This window comes from Phocoena phocoena, chromosome 5 (assembly GCF_963924675.1).
Source record: "Phocoena phocoena chromosome 5, mPhoPho1.1, whole genome shotgun sequence".
NCBI classification, from domain to species: domain Eukaryota; kingdom Metazoa; phylum Chordata; class Mammalia; order Artiodactyla; family Phocoenidae; genus Phocoena; species Phocoena phocoena.
This window is the reverse complement of record NC_089223.1, coordinates 132,815,868-132,836,434: the sequence shown is the minus strand read 5'-3', so window position 1 is coordinate 132,836,434 and position 20,567 is coordinate 132,815,868.

Here is a 20,567-nt window from a genome sequence, read left to right as displayed (position 1 = left end):
ATTTCATTGTATGGATAAACCACAGTTTGTATATTCATCAATTTTACATTTAGATGTATGATCCATTTGAGTTGATTGATTTTTACTCGTTTTTCTGTTTTCAATTTTATTGATTTCTTTTACCTTGAACGAACATTTGCTTTCTTCTGTTTGCTTTGGATTTACTTTGCTCTTCTTTTCCTGTTTTTAGAGGTGGAAGCTTATTTTGTGATTTGATACCATTCTTACTCTCTAATGTAAACATTTGTAAACTTGTAATGTAAACTCTCTAATGTAAACAGTGTTATAAATTTCTCAGAACTGCATTGGCTACATCCCACAAATTTTAGTATGTTATACTTTTCATTTTCATTCAGTTCAATTTTTTTTTTTCCTTTTCCTTTGAGACTTTTTTTTGACCCACAAACTATTCAGAAGTCTGTTGTTTAATTTCCAGGTGTTTGGAGATTTTTGCATTATTTTTCTTTTATTGAGTGATCAGTTGATTACTTTATATTCAGATAACATACTTTGTATAGTTTCAATTTTTTAAAGTTTTTTGAAGTTTTTTTGGAATCTGTCATGTGACCTATCTTGTTGATTGCTTCAATGGTACTTTTAAAGAATATGTATTTTTCTGTTCTTGGGTGAAATGTTCTAGAAATTTCAGACCCTTTGGTTGGCAGCCTGAGAGGCTTGTCTGCTCACCCACTGGGGCGGATGGGGGCTGGGAGCAGGCTTTGGAGGTCAGATCCCAGGGAGAGTACTAGGGTTGGCTGCGTGAAGACAGCCTGTGGGGGCTAGTGTGCCACAGCTAGCCGGAGGGTGTCTGGGAAAAAGTCTGGACCTGCCTAAGAGACAAGGGACCATGGTTTCAGGGTGCACGAGGAGAGGGGATTCCTTCCTCATCTGCCCACAAAAGGCAGAACACTGCCTAAACGAGCTCCAGGGATGGGCGTGAGCCATGGCTATCAGCTCGCACCCCAGAGATGGGCATGAAACGCAAAGGCTGCTGCCACTGCCACCAAGAATCCTGTGTGCTAGCGTGGGTCACTCTCCCCCCCACATCGTGAGCCTGTGTCACCTGCCACTGCCAGGGGCCCGTGATCCAGGGACAACTTCCCTGGGAGAATACATGGCATGCCTCAGGCTGTTGCAATGTCATGCCAGCCTCTTCTGCTGCAGGCTTGCCCCCCATTCCAATTATGACTACCGTGCCCCTCCCTCCCCCTGATCTGAGTGAGCCAGAGCCCGCTAATCAGCTGCTGCTTTAACCCCCTCCTGTCTGGGCGGGGAACAGATGCCTGAGGGCAATGTACACACAGAGGCGGGGCCAAAGCCAAAGCTGAACCCCAGGAGCTGTGTAAACAACGAAGAGAAAGGGAAATTTCTCTGTGCATGCTCAGGAGCAGTGGGTTAAATCTCCACAGTCAACTTGATGTACCCTGCATCTGTGGAAAACCTGAATAGACAATGAATGGTCCCAAAATTGAGGGAGTGGACATTGGGAGCAAGTGTAGACTTGGGGTTTGCTGTCTGCTACTGATTTGTTTCTGATATTTATGTTTATCTTGGTTTAGTTTTTAGTAGGTTTTAGTAGGTTTGTTTATTGTTTATTTATGTTTATCTTGGTTTAGTTTTTAGTAGGTTTTAGTAGGTTTGTTTATTGTTTATTGGTTGGTTTGGTTGCTCTCTTTTTTTTGTTTTAAAAGTATTATTTTATGTTAATTTTTAAAATTTATTATTTATAATTATAATTTTTTAAATTTCTATTTTCATTTATTTTCTTTCTTTTTTTACTTCCTTTTTGTTGGAGCCATGTGGCTGACAGGGTCTTGGTGCTCCAGGCTGGTGTCAGGCCTGAGCCTCTAACATGGGAGAACTGAGTTCAGGACATTGGACCACCACAGACCTCCTGGCCCCATGTGATATCAGTTGGCGAGAGCTCTCCCAGAGATCTCCGTCTCAAAGCTAAGACTCAGCTCCACCCAATGGCCAGCAAGCTCTGGTGCTCTACGCCCCATGCCAAACAACTAGTAAGACAGGAACACAACCTCATCCATTAGCAGAGAGGCTGCCTAGAATCATACTAAGTTCACAGACACCACAAAACACATCATTGGACGTGGCCCTACCCACCAGAAAGACAAGATCCAGCCCTAACCACCAGAACACAGGCACCAGTCCCCTCCACCAGGAGGCCTACACAACCCACTGAACTAACCTTCTTAGCCACTGGGGGCAGACACCAAAAACAACGGGAACTACAAACCTGCAGCCTGTGAAAAGCAGACTCCAAACACAGTAAGTTAAGCAAAATGAGAAGACAGAGAAACACACAGCAGATGAAGGAGCAACGTAGAAACCCACCAGAACTAACAAATGAAGAGGAAATAGGCATTCTACCTGAAAAAGAATTCAGAGTAATGATAGGAAAGATGATCCAAAATCTTGGAAATAGAATGGAGAAAATAGAAGAAGTGTTTAACAAGTACCAAGAAGAACTAAAGAGCAAACAAACAATGATGAACAACACAATAAATGAAATTAAAAATTCTGTAGAAGGAATCAATAGCAGAATAACTGAGGCAGAAGAATGGATAAGTTACCTGGAAGATAAAATAGTGGAAATAACTACCACAGAGCAGGATAAAGAAAAAGAATGAAAAGAATTGAGGACAGTCTTAGAGACTTCTGGAACAACATTAAACTCACCAACATTCGAATTATAGGGGTCTCAGAAGAGGAAAAGAAAAATAAACGGTCTGAGAAAATATTTGAAGAGATTATAGTTGAAAGCTTCCTGAACATGGGAAAGGAAATAGTCAATCAAGTCCAAGAAGCACAGAGAGTCCCATACAGGTAAATCCAAGGAGAAACATGCCAAGATCATACTAATCAAAAATTAAACACAGAAAAAATAGTAAAAGCAGCAAGGGAAAAACAACGATTAACATAAAAGGGAATTCACATAAGGTTAACGACTGATCTTTCAACAGAAACTCTGCAAGCCAGAAGGGAGTGGCAGGGCATATTTAAAGTGATTAAAGGGCAAAACCTAGAACCAAGATTACCATCATGGATCTCCTTCAGATTCAACGGAGAAATTAAAACCTTTATAGACAAGCAAAAGTCAAGTGAATTCAGCACCACCAAACCAGGTGTACAGCAAATGCTAAAGGAACTTCTCTAGGCAGAGAACACAAGAGAAGTAAAAGACCTACAAAAAAAAAAAAACCCAAACAATTAAAAGAATGGTAATAGGAACATACATATTGATAATTACCTGAAATGTAAATGGACTAAATGCTCCAACCAAAAGACACAGACTGGCTGAATAGATAGAAAAACAAGACCCATATATATGCTGTCTACAAGAGACCCACTTCAGACCTAGGGGCACATGCAGACTGAAAGTGAGGGGATGGAAAAAGATATTCCATGCGAATGGAAATCAGAAGAAAGCTGGAGTAGCAATTATAATACCAGACAAAATCGACTTTAAAATAAAGAATATTACAAGAGACAAGGAAGGACACTACATAATGATTAAGGGATCAATCCAAAAAGAAGATATAACAATTGTAAATATTTATGCACCCAACGTAGGAGCACCTCAATACATAAGGCAATTGCTAACAGCCATAAAAGGGGAAATTGACAGTAACACAATAGTAACGGGATTTTAACACCCCACTTTCACCAATGGACTGATCATCCAAACAGAAAATAAATAAGGAAACACAAGCTTTAAATGACACTTTAGACAAGATGGACTAATTGATATTTATAGGACATTCCATCCAAAAACAACAGAATACAGTTTCTTCTCAAGTGCTCATGGAAAAATCTCCAGGATAGATCATATCTTGGGTCACAAATGAAGTCTTGGTAAATTTAAGAAAATTGAAATCATATCACATATCTTTTCTAACCACAACACTATGAGACTAGATATCAATTACAGGAAAAAATCTGTGAAAAATAAAAACACATGGAGGCTAAACAATGCACTACTAAATAACCAAGAGATCACTGATGAAATCAAAGAGGAAACCAAAAAATACCTAGAAACAAATGACAATGAAAACACCATGACCCACAACATATGGGATGCAGCGAAAGCAGTTCTAAGAGCGAAGTTTATAACAATATAATCCTACCTCAAGAAACAAGAAAAAACTCAAATAAACAGCCTAACCTTACACCTAAAGCAATTAGAGAAAGAAGAAGAAAAAAAAAAACCCAAAGTTAGCAGAAGGAAAGAAATCGTAAAGATCATATCAGAAATAAATGAAAAAGAAATGTAGGAAACAATAGCAAAGACCAATAAAACTTGAAGCTGTTTTTTTGAGAAGTCAAAGAAAATTGATAAACCATTAACCAGCCTTATCAAGAAAAAAAGGGAGAAGACTCAAATCAACAGAAATAGAAATGAAAAAGGAGAAGTAACAACTGACACTGAAGAAATACAAAGGATCATGAGAGATTACTACAAACCACTATATGCCAATAAAGTGGGCAACCTGGAAGAAATGGACAAATACTTAGAAATGCACAATCTTCAAAGACTGAACCAGGAGGAGATAGAAAATACAAACAGACCAATCAGAAGCACTGAAATTGAGACTGATTAAAAATCTTCCAACAAACAAAAGCCCAGGACCAGATGGCTTTGCAGGCGAATTCTATCAAACATTTAGAGAAGAGCTAACACCTATCCTTCTCAAACTCTTCCAAAATATAGCAGAGGGAGGAACACTCCCAAACTCATTCTATGAGGCCACCCTGATACCAAAACAGACAAAGGTGTCACAAAGAAAGAAAACTACAGGCCAATATCACTGATGAACATAGATGCAAAAACCCGCAGTTAAGTACTAGCAAACAGAATCCAACAGCATGTTAAAAGGGTCATACACAATGATCAAGTGGGGTTTATCCCAGGAATGCAAGGATTCTTCAGTATACATTGATCAATCAATGCGATATACCGTATTAAAAAATTGAAGGATAAAAACCATATGATCATCTCAATAGATGCAGAAAAAACTTTTGACAAAATTCAATGCCCGTTTATGGTAAAAACTCTCAGAAAGTAGGCATAGAGAGAACCTATCACAACATAATAAAGGTCATATATGACAAACCCACAGTAAGCATCATACTCAGTGGTGAAAAAATGAAAGAATTTCCACTAAGATCAGGAAGAAGAGAAGGATGTCCGCTCTCGCCCCTCTTACTCAACATAGTTTTTGAAGTCCTAGCCACAGCAATCAGAGAAGAAAAGGAAATAAAGGGAATCCAAATCTGAAAAGAATAAATGTGTTACTGTTTGCAGATGACATGATACTATACATAGAGAATCCTAAAGTTACTACCAGAAAGCTACTAGAGCTAATCAATGAATTTGGTAAAGTAGCAGGATACAAAATTAGTGCATAGCAATCTCTTGCATTCCTATACACTAACGAAGAAAAATCTGAAAGAGAAACTAAGGAAACACTCCCATTTACCATTGCAACAAAAGAATAAAATACCGAGGAATAAACTTACCTAAGGAGACAAAAGACCTGTATGTAGAAAACTGTAAGACAGTGCTGAAAGAAATTAAAGATGATACAAACAGATGGAGAGATATACCATGTTATTGGATGGGAAGAATCAACATTGTGAAAATGACTATAGTACCCAAAGGAACCTACACATCAATGCCATCAGTTTCAAACTACAAGTGGCATTTTTCACAGAATCAGAACAAAGAATTTCACAATTTGTATGTAAGCACAAAAGACCCCGAATAGCCAAAGCAATCTTGAGAAAGAAAAACAGAGCTGTAGGAATCAGGCTCCTGGACTTCAGACTATACTACAAAGCTTCAGTGAGCAAAACAGTATGGTACTGGCACAAAAACAGAAATATAGATCAATGGAACAGGATAGAATGCCCACAGATAAACCCACACACATATGGTCACCTTTTCTTTGATAAAGGCGGTAAGAATATACAATGGAGAAAAGACAGCCTCTTCAATAAGTGGTGCTGGGAAAACTGGACAGCCACATATAAAAGAATGAAATTAGAACCCTAACACCGTACACAAAAATGAACTCAAAATGGATTAAAGACCTAAATGTAAGGCCAGACAATATTAAACTCTTAGAGGGGTCTTCCCTGGTGGCTCAGTGGTTGAGAGTCTGCCTGCTGATGCAGGGGACGTGGGTTCGTGCCCCGGTCTGGGAAGAGATCCCACATGCCGCGGAGCGGCTGGGTCCGTGAGCCATGGCTGCTGAGCCTGCGCGTCTGGAGCCTGTGCTCCACAACGGGAGAGGCCACAACAGTGAGAGGTCCGCGTACTGCAAAAAAAAAAAAAAAAAAATCTCTTACAGGATAACATAGGCATAACAGTCTATGACATAAATCACAGCAAGATCCTTTTTGACCCACCTCCTAGAGAAGTGGAAATAAAAACAATAATAAACAAATGGGACCTAATGAAACTTAAAAGATTTTTCACAGCAAAGGAAACCATAAACAAGACGAAAAGACAACCTTTAGAATATGAGAAAATATTTGCAAACGCAGCAACTGACAAAGGATTAATCTCCAAAATATACAAGGAACTCATGCAGCTCAATATCAGAAAAAACAAACAGTCCTATCCAAAAATGGGCAAAAGAGCTAAATAGACATTTATCCATAGAAGATATACAGTTTGCCAACAAGCATGAAACGATGCTCAACATCTCTAATCATTAGAGAAATGCAAATCAAAACTACAATGAGATATCATCTCACACCGGTCAGAATGGCCATCATCAAAAATCTGCAAAAAATAAATGCTGGAGAGGGTGTGGAGAGAAGGGAACCCTCATGCACTGTTGGTGGGAATGTAAATTGATACAGCCACTATGGAGAATAGTATGGTGGTTCCTTAAAAAACTAAAAATAGAACTATCATACGACCCAGCAATCCCAGTGCTGGGCATATACCCTGAGAAAAGCATAATTCAAAAAGAGTCATGTACCACAATGTTCATTGCAGCTCTATTTACAATAGCCAGGACATGGAAGCAACCTAAGTGTCCATCGACAGATGAATGGATAAAGAAAATGTGGCACATATATACAATGGAATATTACTCAGCTATAAAAAGAAATAAAATTGAGTTATTTATAGTGAGGTGGATTGACATAGAGTCTATCATACAAAGTGAAGTAAGTCAGAAAGAGAAAAAGAAATACATATGCTAACGCATATATATGGAATCTTAACAATAACAAGTTTTTGATGAACCCAGGGCCAGGTCAGGAGTAAAGATGCAGATGTAGAGAATGGACTTGAAGACACAGGGAGGCGAAAGGGTAAGCTGGGATGAAGTGAGACAGTAGCATCGATATATATACACTACTAAATGTAAAGTAGATAGGTAGTGGGAAGCAGCTGCATAGCACAGGGAGATTAGCTTGGTGCTTTGTGACCACCTAGAAGGGTGGGATAATGAGGGTGGGATGGCGACACAAGAGTGAGGAGATATAGGGATACATGTATTCATATAGGTTATTTACTTTGTTGTAAAGCAGAAACTAACGCAATATTGTAAAGCTATTATACTCCAATAAAGATGTTTAAAAAGAAGTACTAATTTTAACAAAAACTGGTATCAGCCCCGTAGTGGTCTTACCTGGAGTTATTAGCAAAAATGATGTATATTGCAACTTCATTTCTGTTTTAAAATAAGGTAAACATCTTACATATAATTAATTTTATTCCTGCTCTTTTTGTCTTTTAATGTAACATCATTCTTGTTCCTAAGACATGATGAATATTTCTTAATTATTCCATTAGGCATTGTCTTCATGGACAATCAATCATTTCTTCTACTCCAATGAGCATGGGCTGTACAAAAGTGAAACAAACATTTTAGAAACTGAATGAATTTCAACTTTCATGTAAGCAAATACACTTCTGTAGAAATTTACAAAAGGAGGAGAAAAAAAAGGAAAAATCACCCAGTGCTTATAATAACCATGTTATTCTGCTTAAGGATTATTCTGTTCCATATTTGATTAAATGTTTCACAGAGAATGGTTGAGAAGTATAGTTACCTTTTGTGGTAAATGTCTTTTCAATAAATGTATTTCCAAGGAAGTAGAATAAAACAAAAAATGAATCTTTTCATTCTTAATATCCATTTAGTATAATTTTGAGTTTTCTTTACAAAAAACATTATTAGTTAAAATTTAACATGGGGAAAAAGATCGTTTTTAACACTTGCAGGATATTATTAAATTTAATATCACCAGAAGATAACAGTCATATCAACAGTTTTCAGAAAGGAAATAGCTTTTCACTCAGAATTTTTACAACTCTATAATTACCATAAAATGTTCATGTGATACAAAGATTAATAAATAGTGGAACAAATATTTTATCACTGTCTCCAGACTTACTTTTAATATTTTGGTAGTTATGCTTTAAGAAGTCTTTCTTTTATTATTCATTCTTATTTTTTCTTCTTTCTTCCCTTTATCTTTTCTCCTCTTCCTTTCCTCCTTTTTTTTTTTTTTTTTTTTTGCTGTACACAGGCCTCTCACTGTTGTGGCCTGTCCTGTTGTGGAGCACAGGCTCTGGATGCACAGGCTTAGTGGCCATGGCTCACGGGCCCAGCCGCTCCACAGCATGTGGGATCTTCCCGGACTGGGGCATGAACCTGTGTCCCCTGCATCGGCAGGCGGACTCTCAACCACTGCGCCACCAGGGAAGCCCCTTCACTCCTTTATCTTATCTAAACATAGACATTTACATACACACATAATTATACAAACATATATTTCTTAGGTTGCTAAAATGGTACTCTTCCTACCTCAATTTTGTGTCACTACTACAGGTACTACATCCCAAAGTGAGTATAAAATACATGCTGATTTTCTGTTTCCCAATTCCTGAGAGGTGTGTTGAAGTCTCCCACTAAAATTGGAAATATTTATATTTCTCCTTTCAGTTATATCAGTTTAGTGCTTCATGTATTTTGCTTAAAAAAATTTTTCCTATTGAAGAATCATTGACATACAATATAATATTAGTTTTTCAATACAACATAGTGATTCAGCATTTATATGCATTATGAGATGGTCACCACGATAGATCTAGGTACCGTCTGTTACCAATTAGAGTATTATTGATTGTATTCCCTATTGAGTGTATTACATCCCCATGACACTTATTTTATAATCTGAAGTTTGTGTCTCTTAAGTCCTCTCACCTATTTCACCCACTCCTCTCCTCACCACCAGCAACCACTAGTTTTTGTTCCCTGTATCTTTGAGTCTGTTTCTGTTTTGTTTTGTTTTTTCATATGTTTTGTTTTTTAGATTCCACGTATAAGTGAAATCATAGAGTTTTTGTCTTTCTACGTCTGGCTTACTTTACTTAGGATAATACCTTTACTTAGCACATACATGTTTTTGAATTAGTTTTCTTCATTATCTTCATGTAAATATTACCCAGAAGTGAAATTGGGTATTTTTAATTTTTAGGATCCTCCATACTGTTTTCCATAGCAACTGCAACAATTTACATTCCCACCAACAGTGAACAAGAAACAAGGGTTCCTCTTACTCCGCATCCTCTCCAGCACTTATTTTTTGTCTTTTTGAATATAGCCATTCTGGCAGGTATGAGGTGGTATCTTACTGGTGTTTTAATTTTCATTTCCCTGATGATTTATGATTTTAAGCCATTTTTCATGTTCTTGTAGCAGTCTGTCGTCTTTGGGAAAATATCAGTTCAGGTCCCCTTTGCAACTTTTAATCTGATTAGTTTTTTGATATTAAGTTGTATTAAACCCTTATCAGATACATGATTTGCAAATATCTACTCTTATTCAGTAGGTTCCCTTTTCACTCTGTTGATAGTTTCTTTCGCTGTGGATAAAACTTTTAGTTTGATGTAATCTCATTTGTTTACTTTTGCTTTTGTTGCCTTTGCCTGAGATCAGTCCCCCAAAATATCTCTCTGACTGATATTAAAGAGCTGACTGCCTATGCTTTCTTCTAGGAGGTATATTTCACATCTTACATTTAAGTCTTTAGTCCATTTTGAGTTTTTGTATATGGTGTAAGCTACTGGTCCAGATTTATTCTTTTGCATGTGGCTGTCCAGTTTTTTCCACACCATTTATCGAAGAAGCTGCCTTTTCCTCATTGTATATTCTTGCCTCTTTTGATGTAGAGTAATATAAGCATGGATTCACTTTTGGGCTTTCAGTTCTGTTCCATTGATATATGTGTCTGTTTTTGTGCCAGTACTATGTTGTTTTGATGACTGTAACTTTGTAGCATAGTGTGAAATCAGGGAGTGTGGTGCCTTTAGGTTGGTTCTTCTTTCTCAAGATAGCACTGGCTATTCAGAGTCTTTTCTGGTTCCATATAAATTTTGTGATTATTTTTCCAGTTTTGTGAAAAATCCTATCAGTATTTTGATATGGATTGCATTGATCTGTATATTTGGGCATTTTAATAATATTAATTCTTCCAATTCATGAACGTGATAAATCTTTCCATATTTTTGTGTTGTGTTCAGTTTCTTTCATCAGTGTTTTATAGTTTTAAGGTACATATCTTCTTGGTTAAACTTATTCCTAGGTTTATTGTTTTTGAAATAATTGTAAATGGGATTGTTTTCTTCATTTGTCTTTCTGATAACTTGTTATTAGTGTATAAAAATGCAACTGGTTTTTCTATATTAATTTTGTACCCTAAAATTTTTCTGAATTCATATGTTTTTAGTTCTAAATTTTGTTGGTGTAGTTTTGGGGTTTTCTATATATAGCATCATATCATCTGCAAATAGTGACATTTTTACTTCCTTCTTTCCAATTTAGATGCCTTTCATCTCTTTTTCTTAATTGCTGTGGTAAGGACTTCCACTGCTGTATTGAATAAAAGCAGAAAGAGTGAGTGTCCTTGACTTGTTCCTGATCCTACAGGAGTACCTTTCAGCTTTTCACAATTGAGTATGATGTCAGCTGTAGGTTTATCATATATTGCCTTCATTATGTTCAAGTATATTCCCTCTACACCCACTTTGCTGAGAGGTTTTTTTTAATCAGAAATGGATGTTGAATTTTGTCAAATCCTTTTTTTGCATCTATTAAGAAGACCATATGATTTTATTCTTCAGTTTGTTAATGTGGTGTTTAATATTGACTGATTTGTGAATATTAAAACATCCTTGCATACTTGGGATAAAGCCCACTTGACCATGGTGTATGATCTTTTTAATGTATTGTTTAATTTAATTTGCTAATATTTTGTTGAGGACTTTTGTTTCTGTGTTCTTCAGTGATATTGGTTTGTAATTTTCTTTCTTTGTGATGTCCATGTCTGGTTTTAGTATAGGGTCATGCTGGCTTCCTAGAATGAGTTCAGAAGTGTTCTTTTCAAATTTTTGGAATAGTTTGAGCAGGTTAGGCATTAATTTTTCTTTAAATGTTTGGTAGAAATCACCTGTGAAGATGTCTGGTCCTGGTCTTTTGTTTGTTGGGAGTCTTTAAAATTACTGATTCACTTTCACTACTGGTAATCAGTCTGCTAATATGTTGTAGTTCTTCCTGATTCAGACATGGATTATTGCACGTTTCTAGGAATTTATTCATTTCTCTAGGTTATTCATTTTATTGGCATGTAATTATTCATAGAAATCTCTTATGTTCCTTTTTATTTCTGTGGTGTCACTTGTAACTTCTTTTTCATTTCTGATTTTATTTATTTGGGTCTTTTTTTGATGAGTCTAGCTAAATGTTTTTCAATTTTGTTTATCTTTTCAAAATACAGCTTTTAATTTCATTAATCACTTTTATTGTTTTTAAAGTCTCTATTCCACTTATTTCTTCTCGAATTTTTATTATTTCCTCCCTCTTACTAACTTTCCCTTTTGTTCTTTCTTCTTTTTCTAGTTTCTTTAGGTGTAAAGTTAGGCTGTTTATTTGCGACTTTTCTGGTTTCTTGAGGTAGGCCTGTATCACTATGCTGTTCCCTCTTAGAACTGCTTTTGCTGCATCCTGTAGATTTTGGAATTTTGTTTTTCTGTTTTCATTGTCTTAAGGTATTTTTTGATTTCCTCATTGACTTATTATTTGTTGAGTAGCATGTTGTTTCTGTGTGTTTGTATATTTTGTATTTTTTTTGTAGTTAGTTTCTAGTTTTATACTTTTGTCATCAGAAAAAATACTTGATATACTTTCAGTCTTCCTAAGTTTATTGAACCTTGTTTTGTGGCCTAATAAGTGATCTACCCTGAAGAATGTTTCATGTGCATGTGAAAAAAATGTGTATCCTGCCATTTTTGGTTGGAATGTTCTTTATATCTATAATAGTCCAGTGTGTCATTAAATGCCATTGTTGCCTTACTGATTTTCTTTCTGAATGACCTAATCATACTGTAAATGGGGTATTAAAGTTCTCTCTTATTATTGCATTACTGTAAATTTCTTTTTTTTATATTTGATAATATTTGCTTCTTATATTAAGGTACTTCTGTGTTAGGTGCAGAAATATTTACAAGTGTTATATCCTCTTGTTGAATCAATCCCTTTATCATTATGTAATGCCATTCTTTGTCTCTTGTTACAGCTTTTTTTAAAAAGTCTATTTTGTAGATATAAGTATTGCTACCCCAGCTTTCTTCTCATTTTCACTTGCATGGAATATCTTTTTTCATACCTTCATTTTTAGTCTGTGTGTGTCTTTAGATCTGAGTTTCTTGTAGGGAGCATATAGATGAACCTTGTATTTTTATGTATGCAGCCATTCTGTATCTTTCAGTTGGAGCAATTAATCCATTTACATTTAAAGTAATTATTGATAGGTATTTACTTATTGCCATTTTATTAATTGTTCTCAAGTTGTTTTTGTAGTTATTCTATGTTTCTTGCTTCTCTTTTTCCCTTCCCTTGTGATTTGTTGACTTTCTTTAGTACTATGTTTTTATTTCTTCCTCTTGATGATTTGTATATCTCTCATAGATTTTTGATTTTTAGTTACCATGAGGTTCATATATAACAATCCATGTCTATATCAGTTTATTTCAAGTTGATGGTCACTTAATTTTGAGCACATTTTAAAACCAATATATTTTCACTTCCCTATGTTTTATGTTTCAAACATCACATTTTACATCTTTTTGTGTTTTTGTACTGCTTAAGTAGTTATTTTGGATACACATGAACTTACCACTTTTATCTTTTATTGCTCATACTAGCTTTCTAGGTGGTTGATCCACTACCTTTACTATATGTTTGCCCTTACTACTGAGGTACTTTCTTTCATGATTTACTTATTTCTAGTTATGGCCTTTTTTTTTTCCATTTTAATAAGAACTTTTAACATTTATTCTTTTTTTATTTTGTTTTTTTTGTTTGTTTGTAGTGATGAACTCCTTTAGCTTTTGCTTATCTGGGAAACTCTTTGATAACCTTTCTGGGTAGAGAATTCTTGGTTGTACTTTTTTTTTTTCATTTCAGCATTTTAAAGTTCTGGCCTGTAAACTTTCTGCTGAAAAATCCAGTGATAGTCACATAGGGGTTCCCTTCTATGTAACTAGTTGTTTTTCTCTTGCTGCTTAAGAGTCTCTATCTTTAAATTTTTACAGTTTAATCATATTGTGTCTTATTGTGAGCCTCTGGGTTTACCTTGTTTGGGACTCTGTGCTTCTTGGACTTGGATGCCTATTTCCTTCTCCAGGTTAGGAAAGTTTTCAGCCATTACTTCTTCAGGTAATTTTTCTGTCTCTTTCTCTTCTTCTTCTGGTACTCCTATAATGTGAATATAGTATGCTTGATGTTTTTCCATCAAATTATTCTAACATTTTAAATTCTTTTTAAATTTTTTTGTTCCATTTGGGTGACCTCCATTACCCTGTCTTCCAAGTCACTCATCCATTTTTCTGCATCATCTATTCTGCTGTTGCTTCCATCTGTGTATTTTTTGTTTTGGCTATTGACTTCTTCATCTCTGATTAGTTCTTTTTTGTATTTTCTATCTTTTTGTTGAAGTTCTAATCTAGAGATTGTAATATACATGACTAACTGAATACAATGTAATAGCTTAGAGTTTGTGACTTATGAATGGATGTAAATTTGAGGGACCACAAGGAAGATCGTAATTGGTTGAATGGTGGTCCTTCAAATGATGTCCTCATTCCTGGAACCTGTGAATTTTACATTATTTGGAAATGAATTTCCACAGATATATTAAGGATCTTGAGATGAGGATAACATCCTGAATTATCCAGGTGGGCCCTAAATCCAATGACATGTATCTATATAAGAGTGAGTTAGAGGGGTATTTCATTATAGTTGGGAGCCATTTTAAACAACAAAATCACCAAGAAAAGACACAATACTGTGAGGAAAAAAAAGTGGTAAAAAATTGACCATAAAAAAGACACTTGTTTATAATATGAGAACTCAAACAGGAGGGCAGAGCTTTGCCCTGCTGTCCTCAGCTGAAATCATACATTTCAAGCATGTGAAGGTTTTTGCTGCGCTGTGTAGGGCCACAAATGACCACAAGATACCATTAGAATTAGTTTTGAGGTTACAAATAATGCTAGTGAATAGTTGCTTTTTCAAGCACAGAATCCATGAAAAATGAAGTTCAACTGTATATTCCTTGAGCCTAGGCTAAATGCTTAAGGGAAAGCATGCAGTGATGTTTATGGCATTTTTATAGCACTTGTTTAGCAAACCATCCTACTAGATTTTTCAGGAGCCATTGAGATCATGCATTTGAATCTCCAGTACCAAGAAAGTATCTGTATATAATTTATCTGACAGACTCTGCATAATCCTCAATTTTGGCATTCCACTGATCCACAGCCCAGTAGTTCATGAGGAAATACAGTCTATTTGTCAAATATATTATTGAAATGAAAGTTAATCAGTAATTCATATCCATTTAAAACAGAAAATCAAATCAAATAGTCCTGTGCTTTATATTTATAATATCATTAAATCTCTAAACATTTCTTTGACAGATTATATTTTTGTTTTGCCAAACATGAACTCAAACTCAGAATGGTTTGTCTACTTGCCCATAATTTCATAGCTAAATATGATGGAAAATTTGTAGTAAAACAAACTCATATATGTCAAACTGCAAAGTTCATGATTCTTTGTATCATCCTCTGCCATTTGCCATGGACTTTTATCAATTTCTTTGATTCAACAATAAAATTCCTTTAAATGCCACTAATTGCAAGGTATTATGCTTCTTTCTGATATTATTTTCTGATATTTCTGCCAGTTTTGAGAAGCATAAGATAAAGCTTCTCAAAAGCTTGGTTTTCTGAACAGACTTCTCCCGGGAGACACCTTGAGGGAATTTGTCTTTTACTCAAAGGATAAAGTATTAAATCAAGTGTGTGACAAAAGACAATAGAAGAGTTTTAAAATAATCATAGTGACTTCTTCTTTATCTCTGCACTGAGATCCACCTGAATACCATTTTTCAATTAGTTAAATATAAATAATTACTTTGAACATACCCTTAGCCTCCTTCTCTTTTTACCCTTTATATATATATATATATATATATATATATATATATATATATATTTGGTTTCAATTAGAGAGAAATTATTCCCTTCCATGTATATAAATACATGTTTTTTTTAAAATTTAGGTATTATTCTTCATTTACAATAAAAATAATACTCTTTCTAGATAATTTGAAATAGTTTCAAACCTACAGAAAATTTTCAAACACAACACAACTTTTCTGTGACATTTGAAAGTAAGTTGCTAAATCTGATACTCTATAAACAACAACATTCTTGTATAAAGCCACAATGCAACCAGTCAAAATCAGGAAGTCATCATTGATATTTTACTGTCATTTATCCTCAGACTTTTCAGATGTCACCAACTGTCCCAAAGTGTCCTTTATAGTAAAATTATTCAGTTTAGAATCACTTGTTGAATTTAGATTCTGTATCTCTTTAGACTCCTTGAATGTGGAGCAGGTCCTCAGTCTTTCATTGACTTTCATGATACTTTTGGGGCTTATAGGCTGGTAATTTTAAAAAATGTCCCTGGAGTTTGGGCTTTCTAATGTTTTCTCTTGATTAGATTCCACAGAATAATTACAGAAGTGATATTTTCTCCACTTACTGCATCTTCTTAGGTTGTATTGCATGCCAATTTGTGCCATTATGGTGATGTTAATTTTGATAATACAATCACAGTGGTAACAGTAACTTTTCTCCACTGTAAAGTTAATCTCTTTTCCCTGGTATTCAATAAAATTTTTGTAGGGAGCAACCTAAATACCTCTAATACGCTGTTTCTTATTGAATTTTCAAATAGTTAATTTAAAAATTGATACTCATATGGACTAAAGCTTTTCTGTTTAGTTCAGTATGTTAGAATCTTTTACTATCATTATGGATTTGGGTGCTAAATTGTCTTAGATTTAGGCAGTGGAACCCTTCAATCTGGCTTCTCTGACCTAATTTCACATGCATTTATTCTTTAAACACTTCCTTCTTTTGTGAACAAGTTATTCCAGTTTCATATGAAAAAAGTTGCCGAACCAGCCTTGGAATCAGCTATTTCTCTGAGGAATGCTGGTTCCTTTTGGTGGAAAATGGTATTTAGAAATTGAGATATGAGTAATAGACATAGTCATTGCCATTGGGTTGTCAGTTGTTCCAGGCCTTTTCACTGGAAAGAACTAGAGAATATTTATTATGAAGTTATAGTAAAGGTTAACTAATGTGATAATATATGCTAAGTGTGTAGCCTGGAGTCTGTCGTATTTTCATATCTTTGTTATTTTTTTTCTGCCTTAATATACTGGCATGTGACCTTTACTTGGTTCATTCTTTTTCTGTTTCTTCATTACCTTCACTGTTGTTAGTTTCCTTCTGCTCCTGCTCAGCTGGCTGGCATAGCTGGTGGACATGTGTATTTAAACCCTGTTCCAAATGAAAGTCCTGAAAGCTTATTGCTTATCAGTAAAGAGGTCAAGAATACAGAAGAAAAAATCACAATTAAATGTTTACACAGGCCAGACTCCACCCCTGCCCAAATAAATAAGGTGTTAAGTAAGGTAAATAGGTGATTTGAAAGTCTCCCAAATGGAAATACAGCATTCTCAGCTAAATAGGTCAATTGCCAGTCAGCTCCAGCAAATTCTGGCTATATAATAATACTTTCCCAGTACTGCCATATTTGCTTCTCAATTTTCAAAAGATTTTGGAAATTAAATGAAGTCTACCAATTTTAAATTTGGTAACTATTTATTTGACTTATTTAAACATTTTACAGTCAAAAACTATACATGTATGTATAGCAGTAATTTAAAGGTTTTTATTTAAATAAAGCCAAGAAATATTTATAGCTGAGTAGGTGAAAGTTACCAGAAAAATGACTGCTGTTTTTGCTCCTTTTTTCTTACAAGCCACTTTGTATCAACAACAATATACACAAAACATTCACATGTTCCTACCAGAGTGATGTTGTTCAGACTTACTATGTGCAAGGGAAAATGCTAGACAATGCAGTGCGTAGATAGATAAAAATGCTGGATATCCACTCCTCAAGACGTTTTAACATTGTAAGTGGAAGGACAAGTATAAAAAAATAAGAAAAAAGAAAGAAAAACAGCCCTTAAACAAAACTAAAATATATGCAGTGATACAACAGAAAATTATGGGATTTCAGATTAGAGAGAAGAGATTAAATTGAACAGATTAAACTAAAAAGGAAAGATAATGTTTCATGAATTTAGTAATTAAGCTGATTTCTTAACATTTAGTAAAATGGAGATTGAGAAGCAGACATCAGTATTGGCAAACACGTTGAGTGGGGAGGTGGAGAATTTGAGTAGGATTTGTAAGGCAAAGCTATTTGTGATGGGTCTGGAAGTATATACAATAGCATGAAGATCATGACAGTCAAATTTATTTTAATATGATACAATGGGTACCAAGTGGTATAGCACTAAAGAAGTGGAAATAAATGTAAAAAGAAGAGGATAGTGAGAGAGATTATTTAGAAGTAAAATTGTGATTTTTTTTTTGAATGGGAGGTTGGAAGAGCTAAAGAAAATTTCCCCAAATTTTCTGTTCTAAGTGATAAGGAGAATATCTTTAATATAACAAGGGTGGGTAAAAGAAGTTGATTTGTGAGGAGCAAGATGGTTAATTCATATTTTAATTACATTTGAAATGTAGGTGTAAGTAATTAGTTCATTTATTCTTCAGAAAGTTATTGAATAATAATGATGTGCAAAGGGCTGGATCTTGGCAGTGGATGTAGAGGAACAAATAAGGACAGGTCTTGTCCAAAGAAATTTCAGTGAGGTAAATGCTATACTGGGGGTAGGCATAGGATGCAGTTGGAGCACAGAGAATGGGCAAGGAAGAGGGGAGGTCTGGGAGAGCTCTCTGGGGGAGTCAAGTTTTAGAGTTCTAACATATGAGTCTGAATTGAAAGTGTGGTGTGCTAAGCCCAGGTCTTTGCTTTTACTTTAAAGCCTATTCCAAAATTACTGAAGTAGGTCAATCTGGCAGTGAAAAAATCAGATTTACATCTTTGGAAGATATCTGTGGTTATACTATAAATAATTGATTGTGGGTGCAGATAATCATTGCTAACTCCAGATGCAAATGCTAATATTATAAAATAGAATATTTTCTTCTTACTGTGTACATACTAGTTATTATCATTCACTCAATAAACAAGTATATAAATACATGGTTATTGTGACACTATAATGAATTGAACATATATATGGTAGAAAATAATAAAGGAGTTGAAATAATGGATATATTATGGGTAATAAGGAGTATATTCTAGAAAGTAGAAATAGCATGTGCAAAGATCCTGAGGCTCATGATACTTATGTTGTTGAAGTATTGTTTTTCTGCAGATAAGGCCACTTTCCTTATTTAAGTGGACCTTGGAAGGTGACATAGCTCACTTATAGACCTTCAAGGGCTGCTACCTTTGGAGCAGCAACCATCCTCTCTTTCCTTTATCCTTTTCCCTCTCCAACCCACAATTTAAATAAAATAAGCCATTTTCCCCCCAAAATTTTCAGTTTCCTGACAGCCCCCAAATAAAAGAAAACAAGTCATCTTCACATTTAGGCAGACGCATTTAATCTTTTTCCTAAGATCTTTTTGCTGATGGAATAACTTCTAGAGACTCACCAAAAAGAAGAAAAAACAGAAACACACATACGCAAACACTAATTATGCAAACAATTTCCAAGGATTGATTTAAACCTTGAGAATCTCAAGTGACATATTAAAACATTAATATTAAGAGTTCTATCACTAATAACTAAGAGGAAATAGTATCAAGGTAGCAGGTTTTCATTATTCCAAAACTTGATGTATTTTCAACATGCATATTTTCTTTTAATGAGTTTCTATTTTTAAATCAAAGACTTAAAATCTAGGAGGGAAAAGGTATAGTTACATACAAATGTTTCATGTAAGTATTTCATTGAAATTCTTCCAGCTAACTTTATATTGAAGATGAAACAACCTTAGGAAATTCTAGAATATTAAGTTATATGAGATTTCCAGTACAGTATAATTGTGAAATAAAATGCTTCTTACATTTTTGCTATTTATGTATTCACTAATAGTTCATTCATATAAAAATTAAGTGATATGAAAGATATAGTTCACATATAAAGCACTTTGAAATTCCATTAAAATTTTGTTTAGGTATGTGGTCAAATAGCAAATTATAAAATGAGAATAGTTGTGGTATAATCAAATAAGTCCATATAATAAGATCTGTTACCAAGTGGTTTCTATAATTTTCTATTATTCCCCTGATTAAAATAAATAATGTAACTAAGCATTAAGTTAGTGTTAAGGACTGAATGGTGTTCCTCCAAAATTCATATTTTCAAGCCCTAACCACAGTAAATCAGATGCAAAATGTGACTATTTGCAAATACAGTCCTTAAAGCTGTAATTAAATGAATATGAGGGCATTGGGGTGGGCCCTGACCCAGTCTGACTGGTATCCTTATAAGAGGAGGAATAATACATTATAATAATAATAATAATACAATAATATATAATAATATAATAATAATATATAATATATATTATATATATAATAATACAATAATATATTGTACATCTTATTACATTGTAATAAGAGGAGATTAATACATTGCAGATACCAGAGGTGTGTGTGTACTGAGGAAAGACCATGTGAACACACAGAGAAAATGTGGCCATCTGAAAGCCAAGGAGAGATGGTTCAAGACTGTGGTGTAGGAAGAGCCTGAATTTAATTCCCCTCATGGATACAACAAATATACTCCTACATATGGATCAGTTCCCTCTGAAAAGAACCTGGGAACTGCTCCAGCAGTTGCAGCATTCTGCTTCTGGACTAAAGTCAGTGCACATGCAGAGACAAGCTGCACAAGACTGTATATATCTGCATACTTTAAAAGCTGCTGCCTGAGTGTGTGGCATTTAATCAGACTGAAACTAGGTGCTCAATGAGATTTCCCTCTTTGGAACACTGACAGGCCTCAGCATACCC